Raw genomic sequence first — 20,686 nt, forward strand, 5'->3', positions numbered from 1 at the left:
GTTTTTTTTTTTTTTTTCTTGTATCCCTCTTCTACTGCTTTCTTAGTTAGAATCCTTGGTGCTTTCAAGCAGTATTTCTTTTGGATTAGTAAAAACTATGTCACAAATGGGCATGCAATGACCAAAGGAGGATTTATTTTCCTCCGTCTCTCATTTCCAAGGAGACGTTCGCCACTGTTTTACCACAGTTTTAAAAAAAATCAATCGTTTTGCTACTCTGATCCTCTCAGGCATCCTTTTTGATTCTTCCAAACAGAGATCACTGGATCCAAGCAAAGGTCAGTATTTATTGCTTCCCTTTTACATGGCTAACTCCTGTCAAGCATCAACCGTGGGGGAAATTTCTCAGAAGAAAGCAGACACCTGCCTTTTCTTTCCTTGTCCCATGGGAATATTTACTTCCTGGTGGTCTCTTTTCAAGGGTTGCCAGATTTTTGCAAATAAAAGTAAAGAATTCTCAGTTCAATTTTAGTCTCACATTAAATAATACTTTTAAAGTGAGTATTTCCCAAGCATTATATGATTTTCTAAAATTCACATTTCACTGGGCATTCTGTATTTACTTTGGCAAACTACCTCTTTAGCCCCTGGCTCTATAACTTGAGACCCAATAGGGTGAACATCACAATACTGCCCTTAAGGTATGATTAGGACTGACCTGGGCAATTTCCTATCAGATAATCTAAGTATAATTTAGTACGAATAGTCTCTAATCCTGGGGATGCTATCACAAAGTACCACAAACTGGGTGACCTAGAAAAGCAGAAATTTCTTAGCTCACAATTCTGGTGTCTGGAAGTTCAAGTACAAGGTGTCAGCAGGGTTATGTTCCCTCTGAATTGCTAGGGATGGACCCATTCCTGGTCTCTCTCCTGGTCTTCAGGAGACCTGGCCTGAGTTAGCATAACTTCAGCCTTCCCAGGGAGTTCTCTTTGAGTCTATATCTGCCTCTTAAATTGACTCCTTTCCCTTCTCATTCCCCTTCTTCTGCTTTTTTAGTAACAACACCAGTCATATTGGATTAGGGAGTTTACATTAACCTGTTTGACATCATTTTAACTAATTACACCTTCCATGAGCCTATTTCCAAATGAGGTCACATTCTGAGATATTAGAGTTAGGATTTCACCATATCTTTTTCAGAGACATAATTCAATCCATAAAAGATTTGGAGAGACTTTTTTAAAGTTCAATTTCAAAATCATTTACACTGATACAACATAGTAACACAAGAACTTAATAAATTTACATATGCTAAAAATTTAACTAAGTAGAGACTTCTTTGCTTAGAATAAAAACCTGTCCTTGAAACTTGGAATACCTTAATTAGTCAACAATAGGAAATTGTAACTATGCAAGAATATCTGTCAGAGAAGTTTTAGTGATACGGGAAGTATCCATAGTATATTAAATAAAGTTATATAATTATATTTATTTGATTAAAATATTTTCTGCTAACTCATCTATGCACTAAACACGTGTTCAAGCATACAATCTACATATGTGTACTTACAGCCCATAAGAAAAGACAAAAATGATAATTATTCAAATGATCAATTTATTATAGCTATAACTAATGTAGTAAAGAAATAGTGTGATACAAAAACATACATACTTGGGAGGATTAGTAATCAAATAATCTCAGGTATTTTTATAATATATAAAAACTAGAGCTATTTCCATTTTGGAAAGAGCATATTAGTAGAGCATAATTTTTTGTGTGTAAAAAAATTAGTGATGGACCTATGATTTATGTAAAAAGAAAATAATGGTTATAAGTTATCTCACAAGCTTTGGGTACAATACATTCATTTAAAATATTAATTACTCAAGCTTTCTTTGATTTTGATAACTTCTCATGACACTTGGCATAAAATCTAAATCCTTGCTATCATCTGTATATCCTTCCTAGTTCTGGTCTTCATCCTTAACCTAATCTCCTATTATAATCCTTCCACTTTCTAATAATTTGCTTATCATCAGCCACATTGGTTTTCTTCCTTTTACTTATATATGCCAAGTTTTCTCTGGCCTCAGGGTCTTTGCATTTAACGTTTACTTTACATACAAAGTTGCCCAACCAGATCTTGTACAGAGGACCCTTCTGCTTGTCATTGAAAGGACTTCCATGATAACCGAGATAACTCTTATACTAGGCCAGTTTCCTTTGTATTGCATTTTTTACTGGTCTTGCAGAAATTTAAATTTCTGAAAACATCTGATTTAAAAAATCTGCTTATACATGCTCTGTCTTTCCCCAATAGAATGATAGCTCTATGACAGCTAGCATTGGAATGTCATTCGCTGGGGGGCACACCTTTTCCAAAAGGTGTTCACCGATTCAATAAACTTAGGTATTTTGCTGACAATCTGATGCCTGTTCAAAGACTGTCATGAAAGGTTGTAAGAGGAAAGGCTGTAAAAATAAGAATAGAAATAGGTTGAGGAGACAGAGCGAGGATGGCTTGGCCCTGTCATATAATTTTGTTTAGTGAATGAATGGAGGAAGGGAGGAAGGAGAATACTGATAAGGGCAGTAAATGCAGTATTTTCTTCTTGAAATAACCCTCTCCACCCCATTCCTAATCATTTTAGAACCCTCAGGCTTCCTCTGTTTAAAAGCTTCCTGCCTCTAAAACACAAGTCCATAGAGACAATCTACAACATCCTTTTCTGTGATAAACAAGGCTCTATTCTGCTGTAAGAATTAATCCTAAAAATAATGCTTCTGTTTAAAAGTTAAGACAGCATTCATTTCAAGTTATTGTTTTGGTCTAATTCATAAACTCCTTGCTCGGGAGACTTTTTGTCAATCAAGTCAAGATCAGAGAAGTTTTGCAAGATGTATAAAGAAGTTTGTGTGCATGCTGTGTTTACAGCCTGACGAATGCGGCGTGCACACATCCCCAGAAGCTCTTTGATTTCCTTCCCTTTTCCTTACTCACGGAAACTTAAATATTTAATGTGTAAGATTCTGTTCAGATAAAAGTGGCTCAGTGCCAGCTCTGGGTTAGTACCCTGCCTGAGGACACGAACGAACTCTTACAAATTATGGAGCGTTATGTATATACATGGTTGTCAGCATCAGCTGTAATAATCAATGGGCTTCCTGTTTTATTCTAGTACTTAAACCAGCATCTGCTATATCCTCATAATAAAAATGAATGGGCTTTTCTGACTGTATTTTATTATCTATTCGGCTTTGTGTTTGAAGATCAATATTGTTGCACACTTGATTGCTTTTCGTCATTACTAGTCAGTTTTCCCTGTAGGCTCTTTTTAATTTGCTGAAATTAGCTGCAATCAGAGCTTCTTATTCTTGTCTATAAAGCCCGCATTTAAATTAAAAATGAATTCTTCTCCAAAAATAGTTGACTGCTTCTGGCTGTGTTCTACTCACTATCAAAACACACACACACACACACACACACACACGCACAGGAAAAAACCCAGGCAAACAAACCAACAGAATGAGAAATGTAGATCACTATACATTTTGTAAACTCATGGCTATTAAACATGAGAATGGGCAAAAGTTGGGTAAATGGAGATTTACTAGCTCTATTCAATTGGATTCTAATATTGCTGGAGGAGCAATTTCTATTGTATTCATCTGTTAACAACAGCTTGTCTTCCCTTTATTTATCTTTAAAAATGTGAAAAAAAGAGAATATAGCTGGTTTTTAATAGTTTTATAGTTGAATAAAATAGTTTTTCAATTCTCATCTATACCTCACGATTATTTTAGAAGATTTCAAATTCCAAAATTAAATAGTCCCTATATCTTAGTAGCATAGACTCATCTCTTTGCTACTAATTAGGTTTTTCAATCAGATCATTGTCTAACCGATTACGGTCTGTTTATGTTTAAAAATTTACATTGGAAATATTTAACTTTTGAGAACTTAATCTATTGGAAGGTATTTGACAAGATGCTTCGCCTGTGGCTATATAGAACTCGATTACAAACACTCATATGACAACTAGAATGTACTTCTTGTGATTTAAATTGAATTCTGGAGAAAGTGTGTAAATTTTATGTACATTTCAATATACCTATTAACCTTTGTTTATGGATAAGAGAAAAAATAAATGTTGGCTTTAAATAATAATCTTTTACAAGGAAATAAAAACAGGGTTATAGAGAAACCTAAGTTTAAACTCAATGAAGGGATTCACTACCATAAATAATATAATGGAGCAAATTATATTTATTACTATTTTGTGTCTTCTTCATCTTTCTTTTCAACTTTAATCACAAGCATATATTATAATTATATCAGTTTTAATAATTTTTATAAGAATTTATCAAAAATATGGCATCAACCATTCCTTTAAGGAAAATCCTTGAAAATATTGATTAAAATACCCATGGGACAGATAGTCATAGAATGAGGTGACATGCAATTTATCCAGAATCCCTTCTAGAAAATTCTTTTACTGTTGACACTTCCTTAGCCATCATTGTAGAGTACCTTTTGGGGTGATGATGTCTAGTCACAGATGCTTATTATCATGCAGACATGCTACTCCTGGTGCTTAAATTGCCATTTATTTTGATGGCTCTTATTTTCATACATGTGATTAACATAATCATACCAAAATGCAGAGATCCTATATGCACATGTAAAGCAGCTGTATAACAATAATCATTGCTTACATTGCTTATGCACTTACTATGAGATAAACATTACATAATTTCATTTATTTTTTTTCAACTATTCTATGTGATAGGGAATCCCATGCAGAATTTGATGAACACAGGGTGGTTACATTAACTTTGTTTGGGGTTATATGCAGAGATACTGAAATTTGAAATCAGAGAGACTGAATATAGCCAGTAGGTTTAAACACTAGGCTACCTCTGCATAAACTGATGACTAAATAAATATACTTATATCATTTGCTTAGCTGAATATCATATCATAGTACCTTACTCATGGTAGATGTCACATAAATATTTGCTGAATGTATGAAGAGAATGGAAAAAAATTAAATGTAAAATTGTATATAGGGAAAAAACATTAGGATTGATTTTACACTCAAATTTGAATCTACACTTACTTTCATCTATGTGGTATTGGGACTTGCCTGTTGGTGCTTTGATTTGTTTATATGCAAACTGGCATATTAATACTGATTAATGACCAGATTTAATAACTCCTGTACCTCCATTTTTACATTCTTACACATATCTATTTTACCATCTCTTTTCCCTAGAAGAAGCATGCTTTTGCAGGATAGAGACTGTCTTATTTACTATACAATTTAGAATCTAGGAACTGTCTGTAAAAACTAGCTGGATTAAAAGTTTAATTTTTATCTAAATTCAACTATTTTTAACTTGCATCTGTCCTATCTCTATGATCACTCCAAATACGTTTTATTTTTACTGGCCTATGAAGCAAAACTGTGTAAGTTGAATAAAAGATCATATATGATACCAGATGCAACATTGCCTGCGATATTAAAATTGTTCTGTTTCTAGTCTATAGATCAAAAGGGCACAGCCCATTACCCAAGATAAATCTTTTATATAAAAGATGTGAAAGAATAACAGAAAAATTTATGAAAGCTTTCAGTAATCATCTTTCTTTTTCACCTCACTCTTCACCCCTTTATAACTGGGGCCTATTATGTTTTGCCACATTGGACATTTTCAGTATCTAATGACATATAAAAGACACAGCAATACGGAAGAGAACAAGCATTTGATAGCTCAAATTCAATAAAAAGCCAAGTTGTTGCCAAGAAAAAAATCCCAATTGGCAAGTCATTCTTTTATACACAATGCCAGGTATTATGTCCCATTTCACGTTGGAGATTCAAGCTGAGCTTCCAACTAGGAGCAGATTCCACAATGGAGCTTGAAGACCTGTCACACTTTAGAGACGACTACCCCTGTTGGCTGCCATTCTCTTCTGCCTGGAAAATATGAACCTCATCATTATAAATAACCCTGCTTGGTGTGGAGTTCCTGGTTAAAGAGAAAATACAAAAGGAGAGAAAAGAAACCAACCAAGAGACTGCTTCTATTCCAGTCTCACATTAAGAGGCTTACCATAAGCAAGTTGGACGTGTGTTGATGAAATGGTGGGTTTGCAACTTCAACAGACTTGAAGGCCATTCCTTCATCCTTTCCTCCTCATCCAAATGCTACTTCTGTCTCTTCATTTCTTCTCTGGAATGTTCTTAAGACTTTTGGCTTGTTTCCAATTGTTCTTTCCACCTTTCCATCTTCCTCATTACTGCCAGGGTTAATTCTATAAAACATCTCTAAGGCTCTCTAATTGTGGGTTGTTAATGCTGATTTCCTATTCCATCTTTCTCCCTTTCCTTGCTCCACTGTAGCCACAGAAGCTGCTCCTAGGACACACCCAGAAGGACCTTAATACTCACTATCCCTCCTCCAGAGAAAATGCTTCTCCCAGATAAATACATGACTTGCTGTCTCATTTTCTTTTTTTTAGGATTTTAAGCAAAGTTATCTCTTGGGGATGCCCTCCCAGAATATCCAGTATATCAGTTTGTGAACTATGGCCCAAGATCAGATTTGCCCATTGCTTTAGAGTGATTTTTATATTTTCAAAAGGTTGGGGAAAAATCAAGATTATTCTTCAGAAAAGTAGAAAAAAAATTCTAAAGTTCATATTGAACCACAAAGATCCTGAGTAGCCAAAGCAAAAAGAACAAAGCTGGAGGCAGCTGTGTCTGATTTCAAAACATATTATAAAAGTATAGTAACCAAAACAGCATGGCATCAGTATAAGACCAGATAAAGAAAGTCAGTGGAGCAGAATAGAGAGCCAGAAATAAATTCACACATCTATCAACTTGCTTTCAACAAAGTTGTTAGGAACATACACTAGGGAAAGGGCACATCTTGAATAAATGGTACCGAGAGACTTGAATGTTCACATGTAGAAGAAAGAAAATCAACTCAGCATATATTAAAGACTTAAATGTTGGGCTTAAAACCATGAAAATACTAGAACAAAGCAGGGAAAATGCTTCATGACATTGGACTGGATAAGAATATTTTGAATAAAATCTCCAAAGCATAAATTGATAAATGAAATTACATGAAACCAAAAAGCTTCTGCACAGCACAGTGAAAAATCACTGGAAAGAAGACACAACTTTTAAGAAGGAAGAAAATATTCGAAAATTTTGCATCTGACAAGGATTTAATATACAGAATATATAAGGATCTCAAATCAATAGCAAAAGATAATCTGATTAATAAATGGACAAAAGATGTGAATAGACATTTCTTAAAGAAGACTAACAGATATATGAAAAATTAATCAACATCACTAATCATCAAAATGCAATTAAAGATCCATTGAGATATCACCTCACTGCAGTTAGAGTGGATCTTCTCAAAAAAGAAAAGAAAACAAAAGGTAATGAGTGCTGACAAGGAGAAAAGGGGACCCTTACACATTGTTGGTGGGAATGTAAATTAGCATAGTCTTTTTATGATTCAACAATCTTTCTACTGGGTATATTTTCAAAGGAAATACAATCAGTATGTTGAAGATACTTCGCACTCCCAGGTTTATTGGGTCACTGCTCACAATACCAGTATACGAAATCAACCCAAGTGTCTATCAATGGACACATAGATTAAAAACATGATATATATGCAAAATGAAATTTATTTAGCCACAAAAATATGAAACCCTGTCATTTGCAATATCATGGATGGAACTGGAGAACCGTATGTAAAGTAAAATAAACCAGACCCAGAAAGAAAAATACTGCATGATCTCACTTAAATATGGAATCTAAAAACATTGGTCTCACAGAAGTTGAGAGTAGAGTAGAGGTTACCAGAGGCTGGGCGAGAGAAAGGGCGAGGGGGATACTGGGAGAGTAGCTGATTGGTGAGTACAAAATTGCAGTTAGATGGGATGGATACGTTCTGGTTCTGTTACACGGAAGGTAACTATAGTTAACAATAAGGTACATTTCAAAATTGCTGGAGGAGAGAATTTTGAAAGTTATGCCAAAAAGAAGTGGTAAATATTTGAGATGATGGATATGCTGATTGTCCTGATTTAATCATTACGCAATGCACATACATGCATTGACACATCACATCATGACCTATAAATTTGTAAAGTTATATATATTAAAAATAAAATATCAGAGGCAGAATAGTTTGTAATACAATAATTATATGAAATTCAAAAATCTCTATATATTTATCAGAACATTGTTGAACTCATTTATTTACTTATTTTCTATTTCTGCTTTTGTGCGGCAATAGCAGAGATAAGTAATTGGGATACAGAATGTATGTCTTACAAAACCTAAAATATTTACTAAATTGCCTATTATCAAAAAAGTTTGGAGGGCTGGGGATGTGACTCAGTGGTTAAGCGCCCCTGGGTTCAATACCTGGTACCAAAAAAAAAAGTTTGTGAACTTTTTCTATATGCTACATCTCCCACACCAACCTGTGGCTCTCTAACACCCTTGCCCGATCTGCTTTTTTTTTTCATAGCACTTATCACTGCACTGTTAAATAAATGTTTTTATTGAAATAAAATAGTTGGAAAATTGCAAAAATTATATGGGTCACCAGATCTACTATTCAGATCAAGAAATATAATACCTAGATGGTTTCCAGAAAATCCCCACTCATTTTCCTTCCCCAATATGACAACTGTTTGATTCATGATATATTATTTTGCCACTGTATGATTTGTGTATAAGTGGGATATAATTACTATGTTATTATAATTATTACATCTGGTATTTTCATCCAACATTGCATTTGTGAGATTTATTTATGTATTTGCATGTGGCAATAATGTATTGAGTTTAATTGCTCAAGTTATTCCTTTGTATAAAAAAGTTTTTAATACATCCATCTGACTACTAATAGACATTTATATTATGTCTAGCTTTACACTATTTACATAGTGCTACTGTGAGCATGTTTGTACATGTCCTTTGTTGCACAGAAGTATGCACTTCTGTTGAACGCTTTTCAGGGAGTGGAATAGCTAAATTGATCATACGGTATGCAAATTGGCCTTGGTAGATAATGCTGACCAGTTTTCCAAAACAGTTATACCAATTTCCACTCACAGAGTGTTCTAGTTACTCCACATACTTTCCAAAACTTTTCTAAACATTAGTTTTCTAAACATTAGTCATTCTGTCTGTTTTCTCCTACTAGAATGTGACCTTCATAAGAGCAGAGACTTTCTACTTAAGTAATTACCATATCCGTAAATGCTTGAAACGGCAGCTGTTCAACTAGTGTTAAATGAATAAATGCTTGAGTGGCAAAGCTATAGGAAAAAGCACAAACTAAATTCCAGAGCCAAAGTTCCTCTATCTGACTTCTTATAACATCTATCTATAGTTTTGCAACGGTATTTAAATCTTTATACAATGAATTATGTATTTTTAATATACTTTTCTTATTCCCCCTTCTAGAACCGGGGATTCTCAACCTTGATATTACTGACATTTTTGAGACAGATAATTCTTTGCGGTTGGGGCTGTCCTGTACATTGAAGAATGTGCAGAAGCAGTCCCTGTAGGCTTGGTTACCCCAGAGGTATCCCACCTAGCCTACTCCTCTCGATTCCTCTTTCACTCTTCCTGTGATCTAATACCTCTATATTCTCACCTCCTACCTCAGAAGTCCCACATCCTACTTGCCCCGTGCTCTCTCTTTGCCCACCATTAGAAACTGAAGATCCTTATGAAAACCTACTAGATATATTGTAGATATTAATGGAACACATCATTTCTATTTATTGCAACAAAACTGTATTTGTCTAAATAGGAGCTATATGGTTTAAGGCTGCATATTGTTTGCATTGGGTGCTGTGAAAATTTTCCTCCCCTTTAAAGGCGAGGTATTAGTAACCTGCAAGGACACTACAAGTATGTGCAGAGACATCCCTGACCTCTACCCAGTCAGTAGCACTGCTGTCCTAACATTCCTTCCCACCCCTGCCCTTCCATTGGTGGTGACAACCAAAAGTGTCCCATAGTGGGCACATGTTTTCATAACTGAGAACCACTATGCTAGGCAACGAGTTACATGAGAATAAATGTTGTAATGCACTCTTCCTCCCTCCTAGTTTAGCAAGGAGTTTTACCCACAAGTGTTAAAGTTTTATTCATTTGTCTCCTTTCTGCATATCATAATCACCTGGAAAGCTCTAGAGACCCACAGTCCCTGGAACCAACCAAACCCTACTGGATTCAAACCTCTGGGAAAGGGCTTGGGAAGGTGTAAATGTGAAAGTCTTCCAGGTCATTCCAATGAGCAACTTAATCTGAGAATAATGACTTAAGATGTATCATAATTATTAATTCACAAGCAATTAAAAATGAATGTCCAACTATGCTGCACATTCATATGTAGGTTCGAAAATTTTCTTCTTTTTCATTCTATTGATTTGTTATCTGAAAAAGTATAGTCAGTTCATGAATATCATGTTCATCTAGGGAATCCACAGCACTTACCTTTAAGAATTCTGATTCTTTTTTTTAATAATATTTTTTAGTTGTCAATGGACCTTTATTTTATTTTAAAACTGGGTTCGATACATGGTGCTGAGAATCGAACCCAGTGCCTCACAGAGGCTAGGCAAGTGCTCTGCCACTGAGCCACAACTCCTGCCCATAAGGATTCTTATTCTTAATAATATCTTTACTTTGTTTACAAACATATCTGCCAATACAGTTATTTTCCATGCTTCTACCTTTCTGTGATAAATGCAATGAGAGAGGACTTTGTTAATTATTGCATCTTTACATTATTATATTCACCTTTTTGGGTAAAAATAATAATAGTAACCAGAGCAGAGAGTAATACAAAATAGTGATTTCTTGAGAAATAAAAGAAGGAACTTATTTATATGTGCCTTTTCTTCTTGACTTTGAATTGTAAAAATCAACTCGATAAAATACAAAAGAGATTGTATTTTGCAACTGCATTTTTTCCAAGTGTACATCAGACTGGTGAAATTGTACATTTATACATGGAAAGTCAATTTTTATGTTTAACTTTTTATTGTATTGCTTCTTATATAGGTACTTGCTAAGCTTGTATAGGAAATTGTTCTATTTCCTCAGGCTTACTAAGTAAAACGAAATATATTTTTACTTAACTGTCACAAACGACGATATTGACAACAGAGTCCAAATTTTCTCTTATAAAAATCCTAGAGCACCAGAAAGCAGTTTCTTGAAAGGGAAAGGATGATAGCTGTTCATTTTCCATTCTTCCAAATTTTCTTTCTTTGCTGCTCTTCTTGAAAGGTCATTGCCACACACCCACAAGCAACCCAGAATGATTATAAACTCTGGCTCTCCCCCATTGTGTACATTTAAGCTACTGCCAAACAGAATTGAATTTTGAGCCTATTATGGAAACATCTCCAGTTTTTGAAATCACCTCTAATACAGCACTAGTTCCCTCCCCAGTCAACACTCTCTCCTTCTTTCTTACAGCCATGACTTGATTGTTTTTCAGAATGACAGTGAATCTAGCTTAAAATAAGCTAACCCAAAATCTTCCATATCCTTTGCAGAAGAAGTGACCGTGTGACACAATTGTGACCAATAAAATACAATCAAGTCTCAGAGGAGGGGAGAACTATGAAAAGGAATGCTTTCATGGACTCTTGCCTTTCATCCTTTGTTTACCCTCCCACTTAGAACTTGAAGGTAAGGCAGACATCTTTCCACAATGAGGTTAAAAACTTCTTCAGGAAAAGAGTGGCACACGATCATCCAGACTCATCAGGAAGCGAGAAGATTGTGAGGATTCCTGAGGATGCATTTGAATCGGGCTGCCTTCTTATCTAAAAATATAATTCTTACTGAAGTCATTTTAAATTGCATTTTCTGTTACGTTCTGCTGAACCAGTTCCCATCTGATAAACCATGCATGTATTATCACCTCATGAAGGCCTTCTGCTTGTCTCCCTGGTCTTTTGGGGCTCTACCTTTCTCCTTATTCTTGAACCTCAAGCAATTTTCATGTTCCTTCTATCTGTAGTAGCATTGTTACCAGAGTTGCCCATTCCACCAACTATAGTCCCTATGTAACTTCTCAATGTTTCCACTTTGGTCTACCAACTATGATCTGCATTTTCTTTTTCAGAAAGCTGGCTATATTTCAGATGTTTGCATGATTTGCTCATATTCTGACAAAACTATGGTAATCCTTAGCAATGTGCTAAGAACAGGGTCCTAAACAAGACTGGCTGGAAATTCTAGACACAAGCTTCACATTAACTCTACTATAGTTTAAACAGCCGAGGCTATTTCTAAAGACCTTCCTTAATGTCAGTATTTTTATGATCTTTTTCTTGGTTTTCTCAATTCCCCAGGTACAATCCTCTTATTTCCTTCATGGAAGATGTAAGTACACAGCCCGTGTTTTAGGAACCACAGGGGAAAAAGTGGAGGAGTCTCAATATTCATTTTATAAACTTTTACTTCTCTTTAGTTTCCAGTGTGACCCACCTCTTCTTTTTAGTATTGCCTTGCAGGAATTCTGTGTTTTAACTGTTCCAGAGAATAAACTCCAAAACTTCTCCCAAAGGGAAAGAAAGATAGTTGCCAAACTGGCTGGGGGGGTGGGGGCGGTGTGTGGCAATGAGAACTGTGGTAAGGGATTTACTATCTGCTTCTTGAACAGACTTATATTCTATCACCACCAACTTCTGAGGCTTTGTGTGTTTTCTTCTATAAACCATGTTGTTTGGGCTGGGGGTGTAGCTCAGTGGCAGAGCTCTTGACTAGCATGTGCAAGGCTTTGGGTTCAAGGAAATGAAAAAATCCATTCATTTATCTGTCAATGAATCAATGATGTTGCTTCTTTGATTTCCCGTTGCCAGCCTTGATTTGAACTTGAATGGGTCTCAGTCCATTATCATTCATTCCTCTGCTTTCACCTATAATAATGTCTTCTTTCTTGATATATTTTGCCTTCCTGGGTTTATGTGTCAAAACAAAATAAAATCAAGGGATATTGGCCAAATTATATTGTTCTAATATGTGCACGAACTAATTTGCTGTTTATGGAACAGCAAATCTCACCATTATGCACAACTATACTGCACCAATAAAAAATGCAGAGAAGATAATAAACAAACAAACAAACAAACAAAAAACCAATAAAACCAAACAAAATACTTTACATATTGTTTTTCTGGTGATTTAGAAGGAAGCAGAAGTTACTACATATTTCTACCTTTAGCAAGAAAATTATTCTTTCATTTCACATTTTTTATTATTAATATAAAGAAACATTCCCTGTAGTAAATACTGAAATGTAGTTAAAAATTGTTAGGTAAAGTAATTGTATGTCTCTTGAGTCTATTTTTCCTACAAATTATATTAAATTCAATGCCGATTTTAATGTAGTATTTAATATTTAAATATATGATGCATATTTTCATATTACATAAATATCAAATATATGAAATAAAATATCAGATGCAAACATGTTTAATAAATGTGTATTTTCATAAATGATCATCAGTTTTGCGGCCTACTTTTTAAAAATGTCTCATTATGAGTTTGACTCATAAAATATTAACTGGAACATGATTTTTAATGGCTATGCGATACTCAATCTAGTAAATGAACACAATTTATTTAGAGCCTTTTTTTATTGTTGAACATTAGGGTTGCTTTCTGGAATTTGGTTTGCTTTTGATGGGCATGTTGCTCCCCCTCTGTCTTCTCCATAAGTGGCACACTGACTTTGATTGAACTCCCACCATGAAGAGTTCTTTGACCTCTGTTTACTGACTGAGGAGTTTTGCTAAGTCAGCTTTAAAACATCTTCCAAAAGCACTGAGGAAAAATCCTTCCTGAGGGGCAGAGCCATGGCTGCAGCCTGCCTACGCACAGGTTGATGTTGCTGCTGCATTATACATGCTTGTGTGTGTGCATGTGCACCAGTGTGTGTAGTGCAGGTGGAGAGAGAACAAGTAAAACTCCCTGTGTAAACCCAGATGGGCCACCCAGGAAGCATGGATTCTCACTTGTTTGTGGGGAAGTGCTGCCATGCTGTTACATAACTACCTGTTTATTTATTTGAATTTCCCATAGTGCACAAATTGAGATGCATCCTCCTGAAACAGCTATTAGGTTTGAGACTGGATAGTCTATTAATGTAAACCATGTACCCGCAAACTGGCTTATTGACTTTGTTTTCACTGGTTTTGATAGAATTCTAGATGTATAATGGTGACACCTGATTTTCTAAGAATCCTAATTTCTTATTTCAAAATATGTCTAGTGTGAAATGATTTGTTTCCAGTAAGACTCCACATTCCATTTCCATTTCCGTTACTACAAACACCAAATACACTATGTTGCACAAAGGTGAGCAATTTTTGCGTCTGAAGACCAGTGTTGCCACTTAGGCATTCTCTAAACTTTGGGCCAGAGGTCAAGTTATTTAATCAGAGTGAAGTAATCTTCGTGTGTGTGTGTATGTGTGTTGTGTGTGTGTGTGTGTGTGTGTGTGTGTGTTATTAGGAATTGAACCCAGAGTCTTGCAAATGCTAGGCCAGTGCTCTACCACCTCACATCCCAGTCCTAAAGTCATCTTTTTTCAGCCTCACTTTTCTCATGTAAGATAAATAACCTTATTTTTCCTCTTTAACAGCAGAAGATTAATATGCAATATTTTCAAGTTATCCATTAAGCATTTGGTGAAGGCTGGAGAAATCCAAAATCCTGAGAACAAGAGTTATCTACTCATTTCTCTAGCTTAGACTCCAATTCCTTCGTAACAACCTCCTCTCCTGTTCTCCCAGCATTTTCCTTAGGCACAGACAAAATTATTGGATTCTTCTGTGTCCAGACTGTGAGCTACTTGGAGGGGGGTGGATTTTGCACCTTAAATCCCCATCACCAATAGAGTGCCTAACATACCATAGACCTCAGTTAGTGATTGTGAACTGAATTTTAAGTGAGTGTGCTTTGAAAAGGGTTTTTAGAAATGAAAGCTGCTTTATAATAATGCGTTCTCTGTGGGGCTGTGCAGTACAACGTTCTTTTACCTTTATTACATATTCTCACTCCTTTGATCGACCCAGCAATCCTGCAGAACCAGATATTAATATCTTTATTTTATAAAATGGATTTAGTGTGAGACAGGTTTAGGGGTAAAAAAAAATGATACAAACTTATTAAATACCCCTAGCAGGTGAGGTGACCTTATGAAAAAGGAGTGCCTTGGTTCTTTTGCATAGGATTGAGCCTCTCTGGGATTGTCAATTTGATGGACTGAGGCAAGTTCAGGGCTTGTTTCTTCAGCACCATTGAAAATTTAATAATCATCCAGTATCTCCTCATCTCTAAACATCCAAGTGAACTAATCAGAGCTATGAATTAAATAATTCAGTACTGTCTTTTTAGAAAAATGAAAGTCATATTCTCTTATGATAATAAAACGTTTTAATGTTTGGTTTGTTTATAACTTGCTCTCTCTCATTGGTGTTTTCAACTTAATTTCAGCTCTCTTTTATCCGTAATCTCTTTACCTTTAAATGATCTTTTATCTTTCCTGGAAACAGCTGACAATACTGTTTTTCAGTTCAGGATGTTTTCATAATTACATTTTTAGCCTTGAGGGAAAAATTGTCTACCTCATCAAAACCTCTGGCTCTGTAACACAGTAACATTAGCAGCCCTGAATAACACTTGCTGCTATTATAACTTAATTGTGAATCAGGAAAAAATAAAACTATCTTATGATTTCTGACTATGGTAAATTCTGTTTTAATTGAAGCATTTTATACAGTGTTTTGATATTACAGAAATGTCAATAATATGGATGGACTCTCTTGAGTGTTCAGCTCCATTGAGAAGCCTTGACCCAACAAACCAGGATCAACCAACACCTATTTAATCACTCTACATCTTCTGGTGCAAAACTATTCCTCAAAGTGACAACACATTGCTGGGGATTTGTTGTTGTTTATAAAACTAAGACTTTTCGGTAATGTATTTTAGCTGGGCTATTTTTCACGCGGCATGGCTGCTGGATTTTTGTGAAAAGGTGTCAATTGGACTGCCTTAGGTAAATCTGTAAAGTAGCTGCAATGATTTTTCCTTCTGGCAAATAAGTTACCAAACAGGTGCATATGGATAAGCCTCTGTTAATTTTGCTATTCATGCAACATCTTCCTTTTTTTGCAATCGTTGTGATTAATATAAGGCTGATGGTTGCATTTATCTCTGTCAGATTTCCACTGGAGAGGTTAAAGAGAACTTTGTTGAATGTGTTAACAGAAAGAATTCTGGTTGATTCATATACTTGTACGGCATGCGAGCCCTTCACAACCTGATGCATGCTCAACTTGACGTTCTCTGCTCCAATCATATTTCCTATAAATCTTATTCTTTGGCCAAACTGGAAAACTAGCAATTCTACAACGGGGGAGCAACATGCCCATAAAAATAACGTACCTCTGGCCCTCCTGTGTTCCTCTTTCCCCTTAAATTCCTCCCCAGTCTCACTTTTTAATGTACAGCCTAAACATCACCCTTCTCCTCTGGTTATTATACTCTACAGCTATAACCCACCACTGTCCTTTATCCCCTACTAAGAGAAGAAAATTTAAGTAGTCCCTCATTAATGACAATACTGTTTTTATTATATTGATTATTTGTTTTCATATGTTTGATATAATCACATAGAGATCAAATGCCCATATTGTTGTTTTATCTATATCTCAAAAATTTGATATGTTTTCATTGTCACATTGTTCAAAATATTTTCTAATTTCCCTGATAGTTTCTTCTTTGCAGTGGAGTTATTTGCGTCTCTAGTAATTTGTAACTTACAGTTACATCACTACTGTCTCTCATGGAGATTTCTGCTCTAGTCAGTGAGGATTCTTGGCATCTGCTACTCTGACTCAATTTGGGCATGTAGTTGTTTGCTCCAGGACCTCAAGTCTCTGATTTATCCAAGAGGAGTTGTTGATTGGTAATTTGTTCAGCTTTTTACTTGTTAAGATGGAGTGATGATTTCCAGGTTTCTTATATGTCAGGTTGGAAGTTAATATTTGACTTTTCATTCAAATATTAGACAACTGACATTTATTATAATTATGGATATGGTTGGATGTAAGTCTAGCATTGCACTATTTGTTTTGTATGTGTGTCATATTCTCTTTGTTCTATCTCTTTTTTATTGCCTGCTTTAGTTTTGACTGATTTATCTTTAAGTACCCTATTTTATATCTACTTTTAGTTTATTAGCTATACAGCATTATAATTATGTGTGGTTGCTATAGGCTTAATAACATACATCTTTAACTTAACACAGTCTACCTTCAAATGCAATTATACCATTATAACACTTTATATAAACATAAAAAACTTACAACAGCACTCTGCCTCCTCCTCCTTCTTTTTCTTTTTCTTTTTTTTTCCTCTTTGGCACTGAGGATTTAACCCAAGGGCACTTACTTAACCACTGAGTTACATTTTTAACCCTTTTTAATATTTTGTTTTGAGATAGGGTCTCACTAACTCACTTAGGGCCTCACTAAGTTGCTATGGCTGGCCTTGAACTTGTGAGCCTCCTGCCTCAGCCTGGAGCTGCTGGGATTACAGATGTGTGCCACCCTGCCAGATTTAGTTTGCCTTGTGGTAGTAGATACTGTCTCAGGTTAAATGAACTATTGAAATATGCATATATTTTTAGTGGTAAAGAGTGACTGTCTTTATAAAAGGGAACAGAAAGTAATAAATGATAAGGGAATGTATCAAAACTTTCCACATAAATTTTAAACAAACCTAGAATATTATAGAATTATCATACAACAAAACATATAGAAAATTTTAACAATAATCATATCAGAGATTATAGAACTCATTTGCACATCATTATTGCTTTACTGTATCATTAATATTTTAATAATAAAATACAGTTTACAATTTAAACACTTTTCAACTTCAGTTTATTTTTTCACAAGAAAAATATTTTATTCCTCTAAAGAATTATTTCCATCAGGCATGGTGGTTCAAGCTTGTAATCCCAGTGATTCTGGGAGTTGAGGTAGAAGGATCTTCATTCAAGACCAGCCTCAGCAATTAGTGGGGCCCTAAGCAACTTAGTAAGACTCTGTCTCAACATAAAATATGAAAAAGGGCTAGAGATGTAGCTCAATGTTAAAGGGCCCCTGTATTAAATCTCTTGTACAAAAAAAAAGGAAAGAAAAAGAATTATTTCCACTCCAAATATTTTATTAGAATAATATATTATCTTAAAAAGAAATATAAAAGCACAAGATGTTCTTACCATGTAGAGTTAGTGTAAAATTTTCTAAGTAATTTTACATTCAGTCTATATAGAGAATAAAGATAATATCAGTTCTACACTTTTCCATCAGTCTCAAGTAGTTTGATTAAATCTCAGTGAAGAAGAATGGCATCCTTTCCATAAACTGAAGAAAATGTTCTCTCAGGTTCCAATCCAAATTCTGTCCTCTGGACATTTTTTAGGGTATTAAATCAAAACATTGAACATTCTCACTACCACCTCTTGTTTAATACAGCATTTTATATCTGTAATTTAGACTTACTCTAAGTGCATGATGTTTTATCTAAATGTTTGCTGAGAAATAATGTATTGTGTTAGGAGAGAGTGAAAGAAAATTATAGCAATGTAAAAAAAATCTTGGGGAAAAGAAAAGAATAGAAATATTTGTTAGTTCAGATTTCTGTTGAGGAAGAACCCAAAATACAAACATGTGCTACAAAATGTAAAGTGTTTAAAAAAAATGTAAACATTTTAATTTTTTAAAAAATTGAAGTGTTAAAAACATAATTTCCAGATTTGGGGTTGTTGAATGTCCTAAGTAGTATTGTCCAATGCTGAAACAAATTTCTTCATTGATTCTTTGATGAAAAACAAGGAACTCACCAAATGTCACTTGTGGTCTAAGGCTAGAGCTCTATTTTTATTTTTACAAATGCTTCTGCCTTTCTCCTGGCCCATGGGTTCCTCTGCAGAGCAATTTAGACTAATCCTCCACACGTGAGACACTGTTGTGGTTTGCAGAGATGGACAATTCTTCACCTTTTGAGAGAGAGTCTGATTTTATTAGTGCACTTTGAAGAGTCAATTTTAGCTAATCCAGGACCACATATGTAGTGAGAACCCTGTAAACTCCAACTTTGGGGAGGTCCTCAGCTCTGCTCTACAATCTCCCACGTGTCTGTCCATCAACCTCTCATGTTCCCCTCAGTGGCTTTACTCAACCTCATGACTCTCTTGAGAACTCAAAAATCCTTTCTCTCTGTTACCCACAACTTTCTCTCCCATTTAACTTTTCTTCCTACTTAACAGAGAACATTAAACCTCTACAAACCTACCTGTAACTGCCTCCTTCCTCATCTTGGTTAGACAGTTGTGCCATGACGGTGGGTAGGAGGCAGAAAGGCCAAAGAAAGTGCCCAGAAAGGGTGTGAGACATGATTTATTGGGGGAGCTTATGAGAGCTTAAGGAGTGCTCCAGAAGACCAGTGGCGATAGGCTGAAGAGACAGCATCTTCTCTCTTCACCACACCATCTGGTGGAGGCCAGCTCCGAAAAGTAACATGTATCCTTTCCACAGTGCCCTCAGTTCTGTCCCAGTCTCCACTCAGAGATGGTGTTATGGTTTGGATGTGGTGTCCCCCAAAAGCTCACATGTGAGACAATGCAAGAAGGTTCAGAGGAGAAATGATTGGGTTGTTAGAGTCTTAACCCAATCATTGACTTAATCCCCTGATAAGGATTAACTGAGTGGTAACTGAAGTGGTGGGGTGAGGCTGGAGGAGGTAGGAATTAGGGCGTGGCTTTGGCATATATGTTTCTCTGTAGAGAGTGATCTCCATGATGTGGGCTTCTTGATCACCATGATGTGAGCTGCTTCCCTCTTCCACCTTCTCCCACCATGATGTTCAGGGCTCAAGTTAAGGCTGAGGAATGGAGCTGGCCATCTCTGGACTAAAACCTCTGAAACTGTGAGCCCTCAAATAAACTTTTCCTCCTTACAGTTGTTCTGGTCAGATTCTTTAGTCATAGCTGCGAAAAAGCTGACTAAAACAGAGAGGTTTTATATGTTGGGCTGCAGAAGCAGTAACACCATCAGCACTGGCTTGCTTGTATGACTATTACTCCAAGGCACAACTGTCCTGGGGTATGTACAAGAAAGTAGCTTTCTACAGATATCATTACTTGCCTTAGTTCCCGGCATGCATAAGAGAACACCAGTGTCCTTCAACACAATATTATCTGGACTTTTTAGCCTAGTCTTCTTCTTCTAATTGTTTCCTTAATTTGAATAGGTTTTTGGGAATAGAAAAGGGGCATTCGGGGACATGGTTTTTTACTGTCCCCTTTTTCTTTAGGGATGTTACAGACTGTAAGGTTATTTACTGAGATGATCTTCACTGCTGGAGAAAAGAGGTAGTCTTTAAGCCACTTGTAATCCAGCTACCACATCAGCTGTTGTACATTTCATCCCCATGAAAGAAAAGGCCATTTCTAACCTCCTGCTCTACAGGAGCCCACCCCTTCCATACTGGCCACTGTGTGTTCAGAAAGAAAATGTCCTTATACCATTGGATGTTTCAGGTCCCAGAAAGACTAATTGTTAACAGAGATCTTCACTTCTCCCTG

General features: G+C 35.7%; 1 long non-coding RNA gene across 4 annotated transcripts in view; it reads left to right on the top strand.

Annotated features, from left to right (window-relative positions):
- The window catches only part of LOC107142636, a 154,066-nt gene extending 136,619 nt beyond the window's left edge, over positions 1–17,447 (top strand). For 2 of the 4 annotated variants that reach the window (XR_007343360.1, XR_007343361.1), the window contains exon 5: positions 11,571–13,417. This is a non-coding gene — a long non-coding RNA (uncharacterized LOC107142636). Of the gene's footprint in view, positions 1–11,570; positions 13,418–15,824 lie in introns of those variants that run through there. The other 2 variants (XR_007343363.1, XR_001503586.2) reach the window with 2 other exon arrangements.
- Positions 17,448–20,686: the final 3,239 nt, after the last annotated feature.

The sequence above is a fragment of the Marmota marmota genome, unplaced genomic scaffold, assembly GCF_001458135.2.
Source record: "Marmota marmota marmota unplaced genomic scaffold, marMar, whole genome shotgun sequence".
NCBI classification, from domain to species: domain Eukaryota; kingdom Metazoa; phylum Chordata; class Mammalia; order Rodentia; family Sciuridae; genus Marmota; species Marmota marmota.